The sequence below is a fragment of the Podarcis muralis genome, chromosome 2 (assembly GCF_964188315.1).
Source record: "Podarcis muralis chromosome 2, rPodMur119.hap1.1, whole genome shotgun sequence".
NCBI classification, from domain to species: Eukaryota; Metazoa; Chordata; class Lepidosauria; order Squamata; family Lacertidae; genus Podarcis; species Podarcis muralis.
In genome coordinates this window covers 19,307,913-19,328,813 of record NC_135656.1, presented here as the reverse complement: position 1 = coordinate 19,328,813, position 20,901 = coordinate 19,307,913, and the positions used below count along the sequence as shown (strand labels likewise).

The following is a 20,901-nucleotide window of genomic DNA, read 5'->3' as shown; positions in this document are numbered from 1 at the left end:
ACAAATTTCTCCTCTTATCTGCTGTGATTGGCATGGGGGCAGCAGAGGGGAAGGGCAGCGAAACAGGCATTTCAGACGTGAATTGGGTCTGGTCGCAAACAGCCTCACACATTTCCTAGGTCAGTGTTTCCCAACCTTGTGCCTCCAGCTGTTTTTGAACTACAACTCTCATCATCCCTGACTAGCAAGACCAGTAGCAAGGGATGATGGGAATTGTAGTCCAAAAACAGCTGGAGGCACAAGGTTGGGAAACACTGTCCTAGGTTAATGAAGTATTGTAAACAGACGGGTCCCCTAAATGACGAACATATGGCGAGAGACAGGGCCAATAATTGGGGTATACAATGAGGACAGTGCCTCGTTAAATCCAATTGACAGTGTCTCCAAAGAGAATTTTCTAAAAGATGCTTCTGCAGTAAGATTAGATGGAAAAGAGAGGTTTATTGTGTGTGTGAGGTGGTGGATTTAACAGTTTTCAAGGACTCCAGTACTAAGTTATTCTTGGCTTGTTACTTAGATGGCATAAAGCACTGGAAAGGAATCATTTCAATTCCATTTTTCTAAATTGAATTCTACAGGCTATGAAATATGTGCATGTGTGTATATTTGCTTGTTTCCCTTATTTTCTGCTAGTCAAAAGCCTATAGAGCAGTGACGGCCAAACTTGGCCCTCCAGCTGTTTTGGGACTACAACTCCCATCATCCCTAGCTAACAGGACCAGTGGTAAGGGATGATGGGAATTGTAGTCCCAAAACAGCTGGAGGGGCAAGTTTGGCCATCACTGCTATAGAGGCACTGAGGCTCCACTGCGGCCACTGGTAATCTTGTTTTCCTTGCGTGGCATTGCTTAACTTTACAATCTTGAGGACTAGAAACTTACTTTTAAACAGAGAAAGCACTGACACTTGAGGATGATGAATTCTACAGTAAATTTTTTGGGGGGAGGGGCACTTTTCATGGTAGTGGACACTGGGGCTCTACAGGTGTGGCTGCCCAGCTAAGGCTACATTGTGTTTCTGACTTCCCAGTACCACATGCAGCTGCGGTACAGGCACAGGGTTAGAAGCATCTGTTTGGCTGTGCCATTGTGCCAACATCCCTGCTCCCTTGCCCCTCCCTCCCTTGGCAGCCAGCAGTGGCACACAGCATTGGGAAGCCAAGAGACCAATGCTCCACCCATGCCAGCAGCTACCGCTTGTGAAAGTACAGTCACAAAACGCACACAGTTCCTCTATAAGAGGCAAACATATTAGACAGCTGAAAATGTCTGCCTTAGTTGTGGTGAACCAATTATCCTGGCACGGTCAAGAAAGGTATTGTGGGAAAGCTGAGAGGGGTTAGGAAAATAATAGCTGTGTTTGGGTAGCCTGTGAACTTCTGCTTGGAGGAGAGGAAGCCTACAAAATGCCCACTAGCACAAGGATAGATGTGTGTATACTTTTAAGAGCATCTCCCATATCTAGTTTTGGACCAGAGGTGCTGAGTTGCACCCAATATCGGTGCTTCCACATTACGGGTGAGCTAAGAGGTGTGCCATGTGATGTTGGGGGCAGTCTAGCAGGGCAACTCTGCTCCTCCTCTAACCACATGGTGCCCCTTCACAATTTGAAGAACTCTTACAAAATAAAGAAAAGCTTTTATATAAAATGTAAAATTTGTTATTAGAGTGGGAAACAAAAGACGAGCTTGTCAAAGCCTCTATGACACAAATCAGTCCCCTGACAAAATCCATCTATTTAGTAGGAAGTTGAAAAGTGTCCCTGGATTCATTGAAAAAAATCTGCTAACCTTAATTTACAGGATGTTATTCCTTGAAGGAGAACTATCTGAAAATGATTTACAGATAGTATCTAACTCCGAGTAGACTTGCTAAGACGCATAAGGCAGAATCAGATAAGTGTTGGAGATGTAATGAGACTGAGGGTACATGTTATCATATGTGGTGGACCTGTGAAAGGGTAAAAGAGTATTGGGAAATAATTCATAATGAATTGGAAAAAATGTTTAGAAGTACTTTCCCAAAAACAAACAAATGCAGAGCCCTTTTTGTTGGGGATAATTCAGATGGACATTCCCAGGTGTCAGGAAAGGTTATTTATGTATGCCACTACTGCGGCTTGTGTTTTGTTATCCCAAAAATGGAAAATGAGTGAGGTCCCAACCAAAGAAGAAAGGCAACTTAAACTGACAGAATATACACAGCTTGAGGACCTAACATATAGAATAAGAGAAGAACAACATACATTTAAAGAAGATGTTTATTGAATATATGGAGGAGAATTGTGTGCATTTGAAAACGTAGGCAGCATTAAGATAAATTCAACAGTGTAAATAAGTTTTGACAGGTGTCATAATGGAACACTGAATGGTTTAGTTTATATAAAATATGCAGGGATTTATGTTAGGCAAAATAAACCATGGAAAGAAAAGGAGGGAAGTCATTGATATTTTGAGGTTGTTTAAATGAATATTCTAAAACGTAAAACAGAAAATTTAATTTAAAAAAAGGTCCGTATAGTTAAAGCTATGGTTTTCCCAGTAGTGATGTATGGAAGTGAGAGCTGGACCATAAAGAAAGCCAAAGAATTGATGGTTTTGAATTATGGTGCTGGAGGAGACTCTTGAGAGTCCCATGGACTGCAAGAAGATCAAACCTATCCATTCTTAAGGAAATCAGCTCTGAGTGCTCACTGGAAGGGCAGATCCTGAAGCGGAGACTCCAATACTTTGGCCACCTCATGAGAAGAGAAGACTCCCTGGAAAAGACCCTGATGTTGGGAAAGATGGAGGGCACAAGGAGAAGGGGACAACAGAGGACGAGATGGTTGGACAGTGTTCTTGAAGCTACCAGCATGAGTTTGACCAAGCTGTGGGAGGCAGTGGAAGACAGGAGTGCCTGGCGTGCTCTGGTCCATGGGGTCACGAAGAGTCGGACGCGACTAAACGACGATGACAATAGAAGGGGAAAAACCACATGGGGCCCCTTCACACAAACAATGCCTGAACCGGGCCGCCATCTCCTTGCTGTCTGCTGTATCTTCTAGACCCTTTCCCCCTATCTTCTCATTATGCTCAACTGCCATCAAAATTCTGTGAGTTCACAGGTTCCTGTCAGACAGGGTTTGCCTGTGCGTTTTCATACATATCATCCCTCAAGCATGTAGAAGGAACTGATTTTATTTCACTTCCAAACTGATAGGTGCTCAACCACCCAAGTCTGAAGGAACTGTGGGTTGTCAGAGCATTGCTAATTAATAGCATTCCGTGCATTTTAACTGCAAATTTGCCTGTTTTATAACCATTACTTGAGGCACCCAAGCAAACCTTGACTTAATGTCCCTATTAATGTGGAATTCATTGACATGTTTATAATACTTACAAGTTATTCAGTTTTGTTCATGGGAAGGGAGACACACCATCTGACTGGAGGATATTTCGGGTTGACTTATAAACACCGCGACCCACCTGAACAGGCTTTGCAACTCACTTATGGGTCGGGACCCACAGGTTGGGAAATGAAGTCCCATTGCAGTCAAGTGTGAATCCTCTAACATCACTTGTGTGTGGACTAAGGGCTATTCTTTTGGTTTTGCCAATCTCAGCTTTAACTTAGATGAGATCCAGAGGGTGTTGAAACATGCTTGAATATGGCAGCAGGTTGTATGACAACCTAATTCAGACTGAAAATATATTCTCTCTTTTACAGTGGTACCTCTGGTTACGAACTTAATTCGTTCTGGAGGTCCGTTCTTAACCTGAAACCGTTCTTAACCTGAGGTACCACTTTAGCAAATGGGGCCTCCCACTGCTGACGCGCCACTACCGCCGGATTTCTGTTCTCATCCTGGGGCAAAGTTCTTAACTCGAGGTACTACTTCTGGGATAACGGAGTCTGTAACCCGAAGTGTTTGTAACCCGAGGTGTTTGTAACTCGAGGTACCACTTTGCAAAATCCCAGAGGGCTTGTGTTATGATTCTGAACATTTGAAGCTGGCATCCATGAAAAGGGTGTGTGTGTGCGTGCGCGCTCATGTCAAAAGAACAATGGCAAGAAGAGCAATTTCCAAAACTGAATCTTAGCAGAGACTTGAAAGTTGTAAGGTAATGTACGTTTTGTTTTGTTTCTAAAAACCTGCTACTTCTTCAGATGCCTAGACCACATCCTTGACACATGACTCTCTTGTTCAGAACTGTCCCGTGATAGAGAACATTCATTGGCAGTCAGTGGACTAGAATCAATGGTCTGGGTCAGTGTAAATCTACTTCCTATGTTCTTTAAGGATGTGTGTCAGCATCAACAGGCTTCTCAGAAGTAATCATTAAGAGGCCTCCATAGGTCTATGATTCCATTATGGGAAGTGTTTTCATAACATGAGAAGTTGAATCAGATATTGTAAAAGGCACACAAAGGCATTACATACTCTCACTGGAAAGTCCCCAGCCTTGAACTCAAAGCTCACAAAAATCCAAACATCTGAAAGGCTGCATTAGCAGTGTTTCTTTATTTGGAATGACACATCATAGCACACTCAACCAAGATGCAGTGGAGCAATGGAGAAATTTCTGAGACAACAATGGGATATCAGCTCCACCCAAGGCATGATGGATAACAGCAACAACCGGGGGAAAGAAAGACGTAACATTTTACAAGGACAGGCAGAAACACTACAGACCGAATAATTGCCACACACAGGAAGAACAAGGTTATAGTTTGAGTTCCTCACTTGTAGTTTTATAAATTACTTAATGTGTCAACACGAATAGAAGTTCTTAATATTACAGTTATTGTATAAGGGATTATTATTATGACCGGAGTGTAATAGCAATTAATAAGATTTTGAAATGCAGAAATAAAGCAAATAATCAAGCTATCAATTCTAGCACATGGGGAGCCCACCTTATCTAAATTATATAATTCGGAATTTGAACTATTGGTATTAACAATTGTATTATAAATTGCTATAATGAGGCTATCATTGGATTGCAATGGAAAACTAATATTTTTAAAAATTATATATAAAAAAAGATTTCCCATTGAAAAGAAACGCGTGCGCGCGCGCGCACACACACACACACACACACACACACACACACAGAGTTTTAACACAGCCTTTCCCCATATATACTAATTTCTGTACAATTTTCAGGGTGGAGAACAAAATTCAGAGAAACATGAATTTCAAAGCATTGTTGCATCTCAGTTCACAAATTGTTTCAGGAAGAGTAAATCGGGAAGGTCGGCATTAAAACGTGAACTGAAGCAAATGGTACCCCCATCCCTAGCTTAGTCCCCTGTAAGAATGTAGCATGCCAGCTGGGGTATAGGATAGCCAATCAGAATGAAGAAAGAGAGGGAAAGGGAGTGACTTCTCCAAGAATGGGGAATAAAATTGTGTTGTCTTGAGCTACATCCCAGAACCTCCAGGCTTGGCAGGGGTAGGGTGGCAGGATGGACAAAACCAAGATGTTGCCCTTGGACACCCAACGGGGTGGACTATGGTAATCTTTCATAATATGGCACCCTGTGTGAGACCAAAATTTGGTGCCCCCCAATGGATCTTCTCAATTATGGATCTTCTCAATTTTATGCCCCTTCAGCTCAGCACCCTGTGCGGGGGAACCGCCCGCACTGCCCTAAATCTGGCACGGCACCCACTTGATTTTCCTTGCTCTAAAACAACTCTTTCCCCATAATTACTCACCAAGAAGCTAGGAGAATCTGCAACTCAGCTGCTGGTCTCTTTTGGTTATTTAAGAAAAGAATCGAGTGTGGGAAGGTGTGAGCGTGGCAGTGAGACAGAAGAACATGCTGAAGGGTTCAGGGCTGCCTGGTTTAATTTCTATGGGAATATTGCCTTCTTCACAGACTTTTGGGAGGTTTCTACGGCAGTGTACATGCCATACATTTAAAGCATCCTAGGAGCTGGAGCTTACCCCTCACTGATCTATAGTTTCTAGCAACTTCAAAAATTGTTATTCCCAGGATTCTTGGGGGAAAGTCGTGTCCTTTAAATGTGCTTTGCATTTGTGGTGTGTTAGGTTACAACCCCCCCAACAACCCCTCCATATGGCAGCTGTGTTATACTATATGGGATTGCCACTATTCCAGAGGGATCTCTCCTCCCATCACTAAACGGCCTTGGCCCAGAATACCTGAAGGAGCGTCTCCACCCCCATCGTTCTGCCTGGACACAGAGGTCCAGCGCCGAGGGCCTTCTGTTGGTTCCCTCATTGCGAGAAGCAAAGCTACAAGGAACCAGGCAGAGGGCCTTCTCGGTAGTGGCGCCCAACCTGTGGAACGCCCTCCCATCAGATGTCAAGGAAATAAACAAGTACCTGACATTTAGAAGACATCTGAAGGCAGCCCTGTTCAGGGAGGTTTTTAATGTGTGACATTTTAATGTATTTTTAATCTTTGTTGGAAGCCGCCCAGAGTGGCTGGGGAAACCCAGCCAGATGGGTGGAGTATAAATATTAAATTGTTCTTGTTGTTTTTATTGATATTTGGGACTTTAGATGTTGGTGTAGAGGTCCTCCACAGGATGGCCATGATCTCAGGTGGGGTAACAGGAAGCTGGTGCATGGAGGGGGACCTGTTTCAAGTGACTGGTGAAAGTCTGCCTTCAAGGGGCTCTGGGAGGTTTGGGAGCCCCGCCACTTCAGGGAATGAGCCATAGGGCAGTTGGTTTCATCCTTCCGTAGCTGTGTTCTTAGGCCGAAAGAAAATGAATGCCTTCCTTTCTATAAACACCCGCTTGGTTTTGAAAAGTGGCAGCAACAATTCTGTTGGGACCGTAGAACAAAAAAGGAAGTATATTCTGGCCTCAATCATCAGCTAGGCATCCAAGTCTCCTTATCTCCTAGGATGAACATCGCAGCAAGGTGAAGACCAGTCTGTCCTCATCCATCATAGATAGCTCAGTTGGTGGAAGATGAGACTCTTAATCTCAAGGTTGTGGGTTTGAGCCCCACCTTGGCCAAAAGATTCCTGCATTGCAGGGAGTTGGACAAAATGACCCTCATGGTCCCTTCCAACTCTACAGTTCTATGATCAGCCAAGGAACGAGCAGTCACTACTGCAGAGAACTTGTTCCCCACAACCCACCAGATGGATCACTCAGCTCCAATCACCTGTTGCTTTGGGGCAATAGAAGGAAAGGCAAGCATACTCTGGTCCCATTCATAAGCAGGGAGATCCAAGAGCTGAAGAGCTATGAGAGATTTCTCTCTAGATTCACAGCCTGCTGCGAATCCCCTTGAGAATCATGCGCTTGAAGGGTTTAAATAAATATCAAATAACAAACAATGCAGGAAATTGCTTGCCTGGTAATGCCATGGGACAGCTCCTATTGAATCCCCTGTGGAGATGGAGTTCATGTATCTCACTCTGGTGAGGAAGAGCATGCATTGACAGAGCATCTGCTTTGCATGCAGAAGGTCACAGGTTTGAACATCAGCATCTCCAGGTAAGGGCTGGGAATGCCATCTATCTGAAGCCCTGGGGAGTCACTGACTAGTGTAGAATCTAGTGTAGGCAAAGCCTACCAATAGGCGTGCTTGATATAAGGAAGCTTCCTATATGTCACTCATGCTTCCTCAATCTGCACGTGTAGCAATGGTGCCCCAAACCCTTAAGCTTCATGCTCAATGGTGCTTTTGTTGCAATGTCTCAGAGTGTCAGGGTCAGGCTGGATGAGCTGGGAGCCACCAGCCCAAGAGTCCCACAGGGAGGGATCGGACTGGCTGGATGAAGAAGACTGGTGGGAGCCTGCCTCCCAAGAGCCCCCCAGAGAGGGCTCCGAAGATGGTGGTGGGACACTGAGTAGCAGTCAGTAGATGGGACAATCTGGGAACCGATAGATACAGAAGACTTGAGTGATCAAGAGGGGTCAGGAGAAGGAGGGCTTTCAAGAACAGGATTAGCTGAGAGTCACAGCATGTGCACAGTCACAGTCCTGCAGACTCCCCTTGCCCTCTGACTCTACACTCAAGGAGGGTCCTGCACATTGCTGAGCAATGCGTCAGACAGGCCCAGAGGAGAAGCTCACCCCCTCAAAACAGCCTTCGTCTGCTTGGGAGGGATCCAGAGTGAGAGGCTACAGGGGAAGGGCATGCCTGGAACTTAGTTTCAGCAATGCCTTCATTGAGTTAAGACAAAGCAAGGACATTGCTAGGGACGCGGGTGGCGCTGTGGGTAAAAGCCTCAGCGCCTAGGGCTTGCTGATCGAAAGGTCGGCGGTTCGAATGCCCGCGGCGGGGTGCGCTCCCGTTGTTCGGTCCCAGCGCCTGCCAACCTAGCAGTTCGAAAGCACTCCCGGGTGCAAGTAGATAAATAGAGACCGCTTACTGGCGGGAAGGTAAACGGCGTTTCCGTGTGCTGCGCTGGCTCGCCAGATGCGGCTTTGTCACGCTGGCCACGTGACCCGGAAGTGTCTCCAGACAGCGCTGGCCCCCGGCCTCTTGATTGAGATGGGCGCACAACCCTAGAGTCTGTCAAGACTGGCCCGTACGGGCAGGGGTACCTTTACCTTTTAAGGACATTGCTGTGATGTTTTTTCTGCTGATAAAAAGCTAATTGCACCCTGTGCCTTCCGTGTGTGTGCCTGCCCTGTGGATGACAGTACTTGTTGACAGCTCTTTGACACAGCGGCACCACTTGTCGCCACTTCTCTCTTCCCTGAAACTGTCCCCAGAGACTCCTCCACCTCCTCCTTGCCTTTGTCCCCGACTGCTGCTACTTCTTAAGGACATAAGGAGAGTCCTTCTGGATCAGGACAAAGACCCACCTAGTCCAGCATCTTGTTCTCACAATGGCCAACTAGATGCCCCTATGCTATGGGAAACCTGCAAGCGGAACCTGGGCTCTTGCAACTTCTGATACCCAGTGCCTCGTACTCAGAGATATACAGCCACCTGCCTTTCTCTGCTGACAAACCCACTGCAGCCTCCTTCTCTTGCTCGGTGTGCTGCAATCATTAGAGTGTCAGGCTGGGGCCTTGGAGACTCTAGTTCAAATCCCAACTCAGACTTGAGGCTCTCTGGGTGGCATCTCTCAAGCCTTACCTACCTCGCAGGGTTGTTGGGAGTAAATAATTGAGAGGCCTGATAGAACCACATAACAATAAGCAAACATAGATAGCTCGGTTGGTTACAGCATGGTGCTGATAATGTCAAGGTTGCAGGCAGTGGCAGAGCTTCATGCTCCGGCACTTGGGGGCGGATAGCAGGCGGGGCTGGGGCCACCATCCCAGGGGTATGGTGTGCCACCTGAAGGGGTGTGATGTGGGTCCTGGGGGTGTGGTGCCCAGCACAGGCGAGGGGACAGCCATGATGGCACCCCACCGGGATCATGCTGCCGGGGGCAGTGCGCTCCCCCCGCACTCCTCTTCCTCTGCCAGTGGTTGCAGGTTCGACCATCATCTGGGACAGCTGTGTATTCCAGCATTGCAGGGGGTCAGACCAGATGATGCTCAGGTTCCCCTCTAACTCTATAGTTCTATGATTCTATACACAGAAGAACATTCCACTTCCAGCTACAGTGGATGCTTGGGTTGCAAACGTGATCTGTGCGGGATGCACGTTCACAACCCGCAGCATTCACAACCCACGTCTGCACACGTGCTGGTTGCGATTTGGCACTTCTGCGCATGTGCAAAGCGTGATTTAGCGCTTCTGCGCATGCATGACTGCCAAAACCCAGAAGTAACCCATTCTGGTACTTCCGGGTTTCGTTGGTCCGCAATCCGAAAAAACACAACCTGAAGCGGCTGTAACCCGGGGTATGACTGTACTCCTGAACCATCGAGGATTCTCAGGTGGCTTCACCAGCCACACCTGTGCCATGGCTCCCCATGTTCTGTGTAACATGCACCACAGCTGCTGGCTGGAGCTGAAACCTGGTGGGAATTCTTTGCAAAAGCCGGCCGTAGCTGACGCTAGGTGGTGCAGCAAGTCCGTACACCGGAGGACTCTCATCTCCGGGGACCTCAGATAACAGCCAGCTTGGGTCACAGCGTAAATGAGGTGATGTGGGCACAGCCCCCTAGCTGCTCCTCATGCCCGTTCCATTGCTTCATGGTCCTCAGTGCCGTTTATCCGAGCCGGTGAAATGATCAAATCGCGGGGGCATCTGCAGAACGCAGCAGGAGGGCATGCATTCCGGTTGCTCGTATGCTAATTGCATTTAGCCGCTTGGCTCCCTTGGTGCCTTTCCCCTTTTGTCAAGAATTAATGTCACGGTGGCAATAAAGGGGTGATAATGAGTGTAAATAATCCAGTAACTTGCCGACCGCACAAACCTTACACTTCCAGGAAGGGGGGGGGGGAGAGAAACAGCCCACACTGCATTCTGCAGTTCCCAACATTATTACAGTACTTGAGCACATATCTGTAATTCTCCTGATACTCATACATGTCATTAATCATAAAGCATGCAGCTGGGGCATCAGTCAGCCGCGCATAGCATTGCATGTCAACAGCAATGTGCTTCTTCGTGTGGATTTATTATACAAGGGTGCATTTGCAGGAGGTGTAAGCTTAAACCCTAACCTTTGACACCCCTCTGTCTTCCGCGTCGGAGGCAGTTTTCTAACTCAAGATTGAGGAGGGGAATTCCTAAATGTCATGCCTGTCCCAATTGACATAGGTTTGTAGCGGTCCTATATATACATACGCCTACAGTTCCACGGTACAACTCAAGTGGGCACATGGGACAGCGAGCTTCGTAGTGAGGTTCCCGGAAAGCTGCATGCACAACAGGTAGGAAGACATCGCGGCAACATTTCTACAAGGTCCATCTATCTGCCAGCTGTTTTCTCCCCTCCCCCTCCCCTTAAGCTATAAGATGTGCATGTTAGAGAATTAAATTTCACTCACCAGTCTAGGAGAAGGAGGATGAAGAGAAGCAAGCTGGTGCCAATTGTCCACTAATTTCATTCAATACATTGGTTTCTTTTGAGTGTAGCTGTGTGCTGAAGCTTCCAGGCAGAGAGAGAGGGAGAGAGAGAAAGAAATAAAGAGAGTGAACCTCTTCCCTATACTGAGCGAATGATTAATATATAAATATATATATATTCACCATCAGCAGGGGCTGAAGTTGAACATCAGTACTGTAAAAAGCTTTATGCAAAACGTAAAGCACGCAAAAGAACAGAGAGCAGGGCTAGCAGCGACATGAGGCAATATCCAAATAAACAGAACTGAATTCTTTAACACTTTCTGCCCTCTTGGCACTGTAGCTAATATACCCGCTTTTCAGAGTCTTGTTTTGTGTTGTCAAGGAAGCCTCTGGCTATATGATGCGATCTGCTGTTATCCTGTTGTGTCTCTCAGAACTGATCAGACCAGCGAGGAAGGAGAGAGAGAGAGAGAGATTGAGAGAGAGAGAATGAGAGAGAGAGAGAGAGAGAGAGAGAGAGAGAGAGAGAGAGAGAGATTGCCCAGAGTAAACAAAAACCAGAATGGTAAGCAACTGTCACTCTGGCTGATCAAACAGGTAATAATAGAGCAGCCATTTAAACAACGACCACAATTAGTTTTATGTGGAATCCCTAAGAGGGTAAGAACTCTGAGCCCATCACTTGGTCCAGCAGTTTATGGTCACATCTGACGAAGTAGTCTCTCATTTGCCCCACTTCCGGGTCCACTGCCTGCAATTGCAGCAACAAAGCAACAGCTGCCATCCACAGCTCTGGGACACCTGCAAGATAATGGGAAAGAATCCCAGCCAGCACTGAACAGGTTAGCACCCCAAAGGTTATGAAATCTGCCTATACGCAAACCAAAACATTGCAGCTCCAATTATGCTTAGATTTAAGCTGTAGCAAATCCTAGCACGCATCTTTTGCAGTGCCTTGAACTATGTGATAAAAAAGGCATTCATAAAATGTGCAATTTGAAAGAGGTTTGTGGTGTTTTTTTTAATGGACTCTCCTAGGGTTTCAAAAGTACCGTACACTAAAAATACAGCTATGTGTTTTATCTAAGATAAAAATGACTGAATGCCATACTATACAGTCCTGGTTCGTTTCAGCCAACCGTAAGAGTCCTGTTAAGCACCTAGCAACAGAATAAAATTAAGAGAGCCTTTAGGACATTCATTGCAGATCCTGCCATTTTCAATCGTCTGCAACATTGTTTTATAATGCTCCTGTGTATTTTCTGGGAGTTTGGTTATGTAAGGCAACCAATGGGCTCATCCGCTATGTGGAATCATTTGGAGAAGTGCTGAGATCCTACGAATTGCTGAGCAACCCCTTTCTCTTTAGTTTTCAGCATCTTCTGGAACGCCTACAGGCAAATGCTTAATATTACTTAATGGGGGCTAAGCATTCCTTAATCCACATCATTAACCATCATGTCAAATGCCCAATTCAAGGTGTTTAAAGAGGGAGAAAGAGGAGCTTTCAAGGAACATTGATGACTATATTGGAGATCTGCAGTGTGAGCATGGAATCCAGGTGGTGGCAGCTTAGGTAAAGGTAAAGGTAAAGGTAAAGGTACCCCTGCCCGTACGGGCCAGTCTTGCCAGACTCTAGGGTTGTGCGCTTATCTCACTCTAGAGGCCGGGAGCCAGCGCTGTCCGCAGACACTTCCGGGTCACGTGGCCAGCGTGACAAGCTGCATCTGGCGAGCCAGCGCAGCACACGGAACGCCATTTACCTTCCCGCTAGTAAGCGGTCCCTATTTATCTACTTGCACCCGAGGGTGCTTTCAAACTGCTAGGTTGGCAGGCGCTGGGACCGAACGACGGGAGCGCACCTCGCCGTGGGGATTCGAACCGCCGACCTTTCGATCAGCAAGTCCTAGGCGCTGAGGCTTTAACCCACAGCGCCACCCGCATCCCACCAGCTTACGCCAGACTAATTCATGCAACATTTAAGTAGGCAGCCTTGCATATAGGCAGAGCTGGTGATGATAATGCAGTCTGTCATTATACAGGCTGGTTTGACAGGACAAGTAGGCACTTCAGAATCTCTGGACTGTGGCTATATGAAATCTGGATGCTTTGGGTAACAGGAAACGCTACCCATGAAGGCTGAAATTCTAACCCTGAATACCCTGGAATAGGTCCCATGGAATTCAATAGGACTAACTTCTGAGAAGGCAATGATTACTGCAATGCGTTATTTGTAGGGCTGCCTCTGAAGATGGTTCGGAAACTTCAGCTGGTGCAGAATTCAGCGGCCAGGTTGCTCATTGATGGTTTGAGCATATTACACCAATCCTGGTCCAACTGCACTGGCTACCAGTGAGTTTCCGGGCCCAATTCAAAGTGGTGGTTTTGACCTATAAAGCCTTAAAGGGCTCAGGACCACAATAACTCAAGGACTGCCTCTTTCAATATGAACCTACCTGGACCCAGAGATCATCTTCTGAGGCCCTTCTTCGTATGCCTCCTTCTCAAGAGGTTCGGAGGGTGGCAACATGAGAACGGGGCCTTCTCTGCAGTGGCTCCCTGTTTGTGGAATGCTCTCCCCAGGGAAGTTCCCCTGGCACCTTCATAATACACCTTTAGGCGCCAGCCAAAAACATTCCTTTTTAACCAGGCCTTTGGTTGATCTGATTTACATCCTATGCCCTTTTAGAATGTGGTTTTTTGGGGGAGGGTATTGGGTTGCTGTTTTTACTTTTATTAGGTATTGTATGGTTTTATATCTTAATTTTATTCTGTGAACTGTCCTGAGACCCCTGGGTATAGGGCTCTATATAAATTCAATCAATCAATCAATCAATCAATCAATCAATCATCAAGGCATAGTCAGCCTTGTGCCATAAATCTTTTCCACCTCTCTTGCCTGCCTTTTCTATCAATTGTCCAACTCTGCCCGACTCCCATAACCTGAAAGTTTCTACACAACCCACTACCCAAGCTCTAGATTTATTTATCCCCCAAGAGTTAAATTATTCAGGAATAACTTATTCATGGCCATTTATCTGCTGCCTCTTATCAGTGTCCAGACATCCTGCTTCACACGTTGCCCTGGTGATATAGTTGTCCCCGAGGTACCTGAGAAGCTGTTTATGTTAGAGGTTCCCTGGGAGAGGAGACATGAGTGAGAGCCAATTGCCTTGTATAGTAGTACCTCGGGTTACATACGCTTCAGGTTACATACGCTTCAGGTTACACACTCCACTAACCCATAAATAGTGCTTCAAGTTAAGAACTTTGCTTCAGGATAAGAACAGAAATTGTGCTCTGGCAGCGCGGCAGCAGCGGGAGGCCCCATTAGCTAAAGTGGTGCTTCAGGTTAAGAACAGTTTTAGGTTAAGAACGGACCTCCGGAACGAATTAAGTACTTAACCTGAGGTACCACTGTATAACTCTATCTAGGGTCATGCACATGAGATATGGCTGAACAATCAGCTTCTTCAGAGTTTCAGAAGGAAGCAAACAGACAACCCCCCGAGTCTCTTCCCAAAAGTGATCTCCTTGTGTGAGTTGTGTAACTGAGCATAGAATCAATGGCTCTGTTTCTGTGAAAATAAAATCGGTTGCATTTAATGGAAGTAGATGTGTGATCTTGCATGAATGAGTTGGAGGCACCCACTTATTCTGGTAACTTAAGTAGATCACTTGTATATGCAGGGTTTTCCCTCTTCAGTTGCCCACAAGCTAATAACTGAAACCAACTCTGAGTCGCCATTTCAGCAGATTTGGATCCAAGACGTGAATTGTCCTGGTTCTGGGTTGTTATTTTGAGGTAGCGGTGATGTCAATAATCTTATCTAAAGCCCATGTAGGATTTTAGTAGCAATTGAAAACCTGAAAATAGCTATGAAGGCAACATATGAAAATCACAGCTTAGAGTGATAATTTCTAGTATCATAAATATAGACATAGTTCCCCATCCCTATTTGTCAATGGGTACAACAATATTTATTCTAAATTCTCACAAGAGACTTTTAATTCATATGATCCTTATTTATAAATATAATTATATTTCAGCACCTATGTAGTGAAGTCATACTGACCCACGTTATGCATATATGAATGTTTAATGTCCTAGTATTTTTAGGGGTGTTCGCACATGCAAACAGCCTCTACACATTCCCTCCTGGTGCTTCTTGGGTACATGTGGCAAAGAGCATTTGTGAAGCATTAATTCACTCTTGCTTTAATTTCTATGATCATGACACTTCCATTCAACACCCAAGGATGGTTTGAGTGTACAATAGCATGTACGAAACACCTCTGGTCTGGCTGTTTCAGGAGAAGAAAACACCATCAATTCTCTGTACTATTTAATGGCTTAATCATACAAGCAGGAGAAGTGAAGAAGTTGATGAGAGGGCCCAGCTCTGCTCAGTTTCCAAATATCCCCTGGTTCTACAGTTGCTGGTTATTGTTGTTGTTTAGTCCTTTAGTCATGTCCGACTCTTCGTGACCCCAAGGACCAGAGCACGGCAGGCACTCCTGTCTTCCACTGCCTCCTGCAGTTTACTCAAACTCATGCTGGTAGCTTCAAGAACACTATCCAGCCATCTCGTCCTCTGTCGTCCCCTTCTCCTTGTGCCCTCCATCTTTCCCCAAATCAGGGTCTTTTCCAGGGAGTCTTCTCTTCTCATGAGGTGGCCAAAGTATTGGAGTCTCAGCTTCAGGACCTGTCCTTCCAGTGAGCACTCAGGGCTGATTTCCTTCAGAATGGAGAGGTTTGATCATCTTGCAGTCCATGGGACTCTCAAGAGTCTCCTCCAGCACCATAATTCAAAAGCATCCATTCTTCGGCGATCAGCCTTCTTTATGGTCCAGCTCTCACTTCCATACATCACTACTGGGAAAACCATAGCTTTAACTATACGGACCTTTGTTGGCAAGGTGATGTCTCTGCTTTTTAAGATGCTGTCTAGATTTGTCATTGCTTTTCTCCCAAGAAGCAGGCGTGTTTTAATTTCGTGGCTGCTGTCACCATCTGCAGTGATCATGGAGCCCAAGAAATTAAAATCTCTCACTACTTCCATTTCTTCCCCTTCTATTTGCCAGGAGGTGATGGGACCAGTGGCCATGATCTTCATTTTTTTGATGTTGAGCTTCAATCCATATTATGTGTTCTCCTCTTTCACCCTCATTAAAAGGTTCTTGTTGCTGGTTATAAAACCCAACAAAACATAAAGTGAATGTGCAAAGTTTGGCAAATGTTGACATTCAGATATGAATGCTGTCAGGTCCAGAAATAAATGTCTACTTTTTTATTGATGACAATCACACTTAGGTGACTAGGTCAACATTTTGTGACTTTTTGAACATTCATGAAATTTGATAAGTGACTGTCAGGGGACTTCCGGAGGCGGCGCGAAACGGCAATGGCGGTCCTCTTCAGTTGCTGAAGAGGGGCTCCGCGGAAAAGGGTCGTGCGCTACGGCACAGCGACGACCCATTCAGAAAATCCACGGGTAGAGTGAGCCCGTGGCCGTGGGATTCGGCGGGTACCAGGAGCTACCTCGGAAACGCAGAAGGGACCCCGTAAGGGGCTCCGGAACGTGGAGGGGGTAGCGGTGCTGTGAATCCATCGCTCTTTCCGCGGAAGTGAAGCCGCGCGGCTGCTGCTGATGAGCGCTGACCTTTCTTCTTTGAACATTTGATTGGAAACAACATACTCGTGAGTAAGAGATTTGAGACTTTATTTGAACAGTAAAATTGTGAATTTCGGCTGAAAGCGGGAGACGCTAAAAAGGAAGTCAGTCTTCCGTCCCTGTTTAAAGTGCTGAGCAAAGTCTTTTTAAAACGGAAGCATGGAAAGGAGTTAAAAAGAACCTGGAATTTACCCTGCAAATTCGGAAACGACTGTCAAAAGTTAAAGACAAATTAAGACTGTATTATAAGTGGTCAGAGTTTGGGTTATCCCTCTTTCCCTTTTGTGGATTATAAATGTTAAGAGACCCAGCTCTCGGGCTGGCTGGATACAAAGTAACATCAGACTGTGGTGACTGTGTATAGGGATACAAAGTTTCAGCGGGCTATTTTGCAAGTTATAAGAAAGGAACTGTTGCAAGCACCTTCGTAAGGATCTTCTATACTCTGCAGTTTAAAGGGAATTTAGAGGGTTCCTCCCCTCTGTTTTGGATTTACCCTACTTGGGAACTTAAAGGAAAATTTCCATCTTTCCTCTCTAACTTCTGGGGTGCTCCCCCTGCTGGATTGTAGAACTATAAGTCTCTGAGAACTGCTGGTTGTTTTGGGATTTTTTTTTTTCTTTTTTTGTGTCTGGATGTTTACTTTTTGGATTGCCTTTCCCATGGGATTTACAATTTGACCTTGAAACATAGACAGCTGTGGAATGAGTGGTGCAGGAAAAACAAGGGCCGGCAAAAAAGCAAAACAAGCTGAACTATTGCAATTAACTTTGCCTGTGCAGCATCGTAGGTCATCAGTCCCAATTGTGACGGGTCTGCAAGAAGGGCAATCTAAACAGCCAGTTTTGGAAGATATGGCTGCAGGAGGGCTAGACCCTATCTCTAAAGAAATATTGGACCAACTGGCAGCTTTAAATAAAAAAGCTGATGAACAAGCGGCTAAATTTGACCAGGTGACAGCTACAATTAATAAATTGACAGACCAAGTTGCTCAAAACACACAGGCGATAGGAAATATTGAAAAGACTTCAACAGAGAGTCGAAAATTAGCCGAGGAAGCAAGTGCAAAAGCAGACCTAAATACAAAAAGGATTGAGGAACTAAGAGGAGAAGTAAGACCACTGAGTAGACAAGTCACTGAACAGCAGGCCTACCTGTCTATGGCGGAGCTGAAAAGCAAAGAAAGCAATCTTAGGCTTAGAAATATCCCAGAATCAGAAAAGGAAGATCTGATCAGCTTTTTGACTGCAGAAATATCCAAGTTCTGGGGTTTGGCAGAAGAGAAGGACTTTAAAATTGTCACCGCCTTTAGACTGGGAAGAGTGGCCAAAAAGGATAAACCAAGAGATTGCTTGGTCATATTGAGATCTAAGCAAGAAAAAGACAATATACTCGGCCTACATTTCAAAAATTCATTGGTGATACAGGGAAAGACAGCAGAAATCTTCAGAGACATACCAAAACAGCTGTTGGACTTAAGAACTACATATAAAGATCTGGCAAGATTACTCAGAAACAACACAATTCCTTACAGGTGGGAATTCCCCCAAGGCCTATCTTTCAACTGGAAAGAGAAGAAGGTAAGAATTAGAACAGCGGAGGAGCAAGAAAAGTTCCTGAACGATCACGGGGAGGACCTTCGGAAAGGAACAGCAGGTACCTGGCCACCCCCCTTGCCTGGTCAAAAAGATCCACCTCCAGGAATAGACGACAAAGGAGACAACCCTATTGGCTGACAAACTGATCCAGGATGTCTCTGCAGCTCTTCAGTTGGAACATTCATGGTGCAAATTCCCCTGAAAAAAGGAAAAGGATTTTTCATATATTGAGGAAAGAACAACTAGACGTCATTTGTCTTCAAGAAACTCATGTGACCAGGCTCCACAGAAGAGTATTAATTAACAAGAGACTAGGCCAAGAATTTATTTCATCAGACAAAGTCAAGAAAAGAGGAGTAGTGATATATGCTAAGGAGAGCCTAGCACCAAAATTTGTGTTTAAAGATGAACAAGGAAGAATTCTGGCGATTGAAATACAAACACAAGGAGAAAAATTCCTGATAGTAGGAATCTACGCACCGAATGAGGGGAAATCAGAATTCTACAAGAAGCTGCATGAGACAATGCTGGACCATGTTGACTATAATAACATCATTCTGATGGGAGATATGAATGGGGTTGTCTCCACACATATGGACAAGTCACAAAACCAAAACTTGACCAAAGATGGCAGACTACCAAAGACTTTTTTTGAACTTACAGACAATATGGACTTGATTGACATTTGGAGGGTAAAGAACCCTCTAGGTAAAGAGGGAACATTCTTTTCTGAGGCCCACCTATCTTGGACACGAATCGACCAAATCTGGATATCTAGAGGACTGGCACCTAAGACCAAAAAAATTGAAATCTGCCCCAAAACTTGCTCCGACCATAACGCCTTGAAAATGGATTTGAGACTCACACCAGCTGGATCCTTCAGATGGAGAATGAATGACTCTTTGTTTAGAGATCAGGAGATTGTAAAGAAGGCCCAAAAAACGATGAAAGACTTTTTTGAAATAAATTTGAACACTTCGGTGGAAAAGAAAACAATCTGGGACGCGAGTAAAGCTGTTATGAGAGGTTTTCTGATACAACAGAACACTATTAGGAAAAAACTCTGGAATGGTAAAAAGGACAAGATTTTGGAAAAGATAAAGGACGGAGAGAGAAGGTTGAGACTTAACCCAAAATCAAAAGAAGTTTTAAGAGAAATAAAATTCCATCAAGCACAATATGTGAAACTGATAAATCAAGAAGTTGAATGGAAAATTAAACAGATGAGACAAAGATCATTTGAATCGGCAAATAAATGTGGGAAGCTGCTTTCATGGCAGCTGAAAAGGAGACAAAAATTGAACTTTGTTACCAATCTAGAGGTTGAAGGAGAATGTATTCAGAAACCAGAGGAAATTAGAAAGTGTTTCCAGAAATATTTTAAAAAATTGTATACCCAAGGACCCCAAGTGGAGACTGAGATAAATAAATTTTTAAAAAGCTACGGCCTGGAAAAATTAACACAAGATAAACAAACAGCCCTGAACTATAAAATAACACAACAGGAAATTGAAAGTTCCATTCAGAACATGCAATTAGGCAAATCCCCGGGCCCAGATGGACTTACCTCCAAGTATTATAAGACATTGAAGGAATATTTGATTCAACCACTGATGGAGGTATGCAACCAAATTATGGAGGGGAAGGGGGCACCAGAATCGTGGAAAGAGGCATTCATTACTTTGATACCAAAATTGGAATCCGAAAAGACTCAACTTAAGAACTATCGTCCTATCTCACTCCTAAATGTGGATTACAAGATTTTTGCTGATATTTTGGCAAATAGATTGAAAAAAGTTTTAAATGAAGTAATTCATAAAGACCAAGCAGGCTTCCTCCCCGGCAGACATTTGTCTGACAACACTAGGAACATTGTGGATGTCCTGGAACTACTACAGACAAACTTGAATACGAAAGCAGTTTTGATATTCATAGATGCGGAGAAGGCCTTTGACAACATATCTTGGAAATTTATGAAGAAAAATTTGGAAGGGATGGGAGTGGGAAGGGCGTTTCAAAATGGTATTGAAGCAATTTATTCAGAACAAAAAGCTAAATTGATAGTAAATAATGTGGTGACAGAGGAGTTTAAAATTGAAAAAGGAACACGACAGGGGTGCCCCCTATCACCCTTGCTATTTATTTCTGTCCTGGAGGTGTTGCTGAACTTGATTAGGAAGGACCAGCGGGTGGAAGGAATACAGGTCGGAGGAAAACAATATAAACTGAAGGCCTTTGCAGATGATTTGGTTTTGACATTACAGGAGCCAGAACCCAGTACAAAAAGAGCTTTAGAACTAATCTCTGAGTTTGGTCGGGTGGCGGGATTCAAGCTAAATAAACAAAAAACTAAGGTTTTGGTGAAAAACTTGACACCTTTAGAAATAGAGGGGTTTCAGAAGGAAACGGAGCTAAATGTGGTTAAAAAAGTGAAATACCTGGGGGTTAATTTGACTGGGAAAAATTTGAACTTGTTTAAAGATAATTATGAAAAATGTTGGTCTGAAATTAAAAAGGACTTAGAAATCTGGTCAAGATTGAAACTTTCCTTGTTGGGAAGAATTGCAGCAGTTAAGATGAATGTATTGCCAAGAATGCTGTTTTTGTTTCAGGCCCTGCAGATCGTGGACAGGGTGGAGTGTTTCGGAAAGTGGCAGAGGGACATTATGAAGTTTGTCTGGCAGGGCAAAAAGCCCCGAATAAAATTTAAAATATTAACAGATGCAAAGG

General features: G+C 44.7%; 1 protein-coding gene across 1 annotated transcript in view; it reads right to left on the bottom strand.

Moving 5' to 3' along the window:
* Positions 1 to 20,901, bottom strand: part of ANKFN1 (ankyrin repeat and fibronectin type III domain containing 1) — a 233,345-nt gene that overhangs the window by 114,019 nt on the left and 98,425 nt on the right. The window contains exon 2 of the mRNA XM_028711296.2: positions 10,877 to 10,977. The gene's annotated coding sequence lies outside the window, so the exon portion shown is untranslated. The remainder of the gene's footprint in view (positions 1 to 10,876; positions 10,978 to 20,901) is intronic.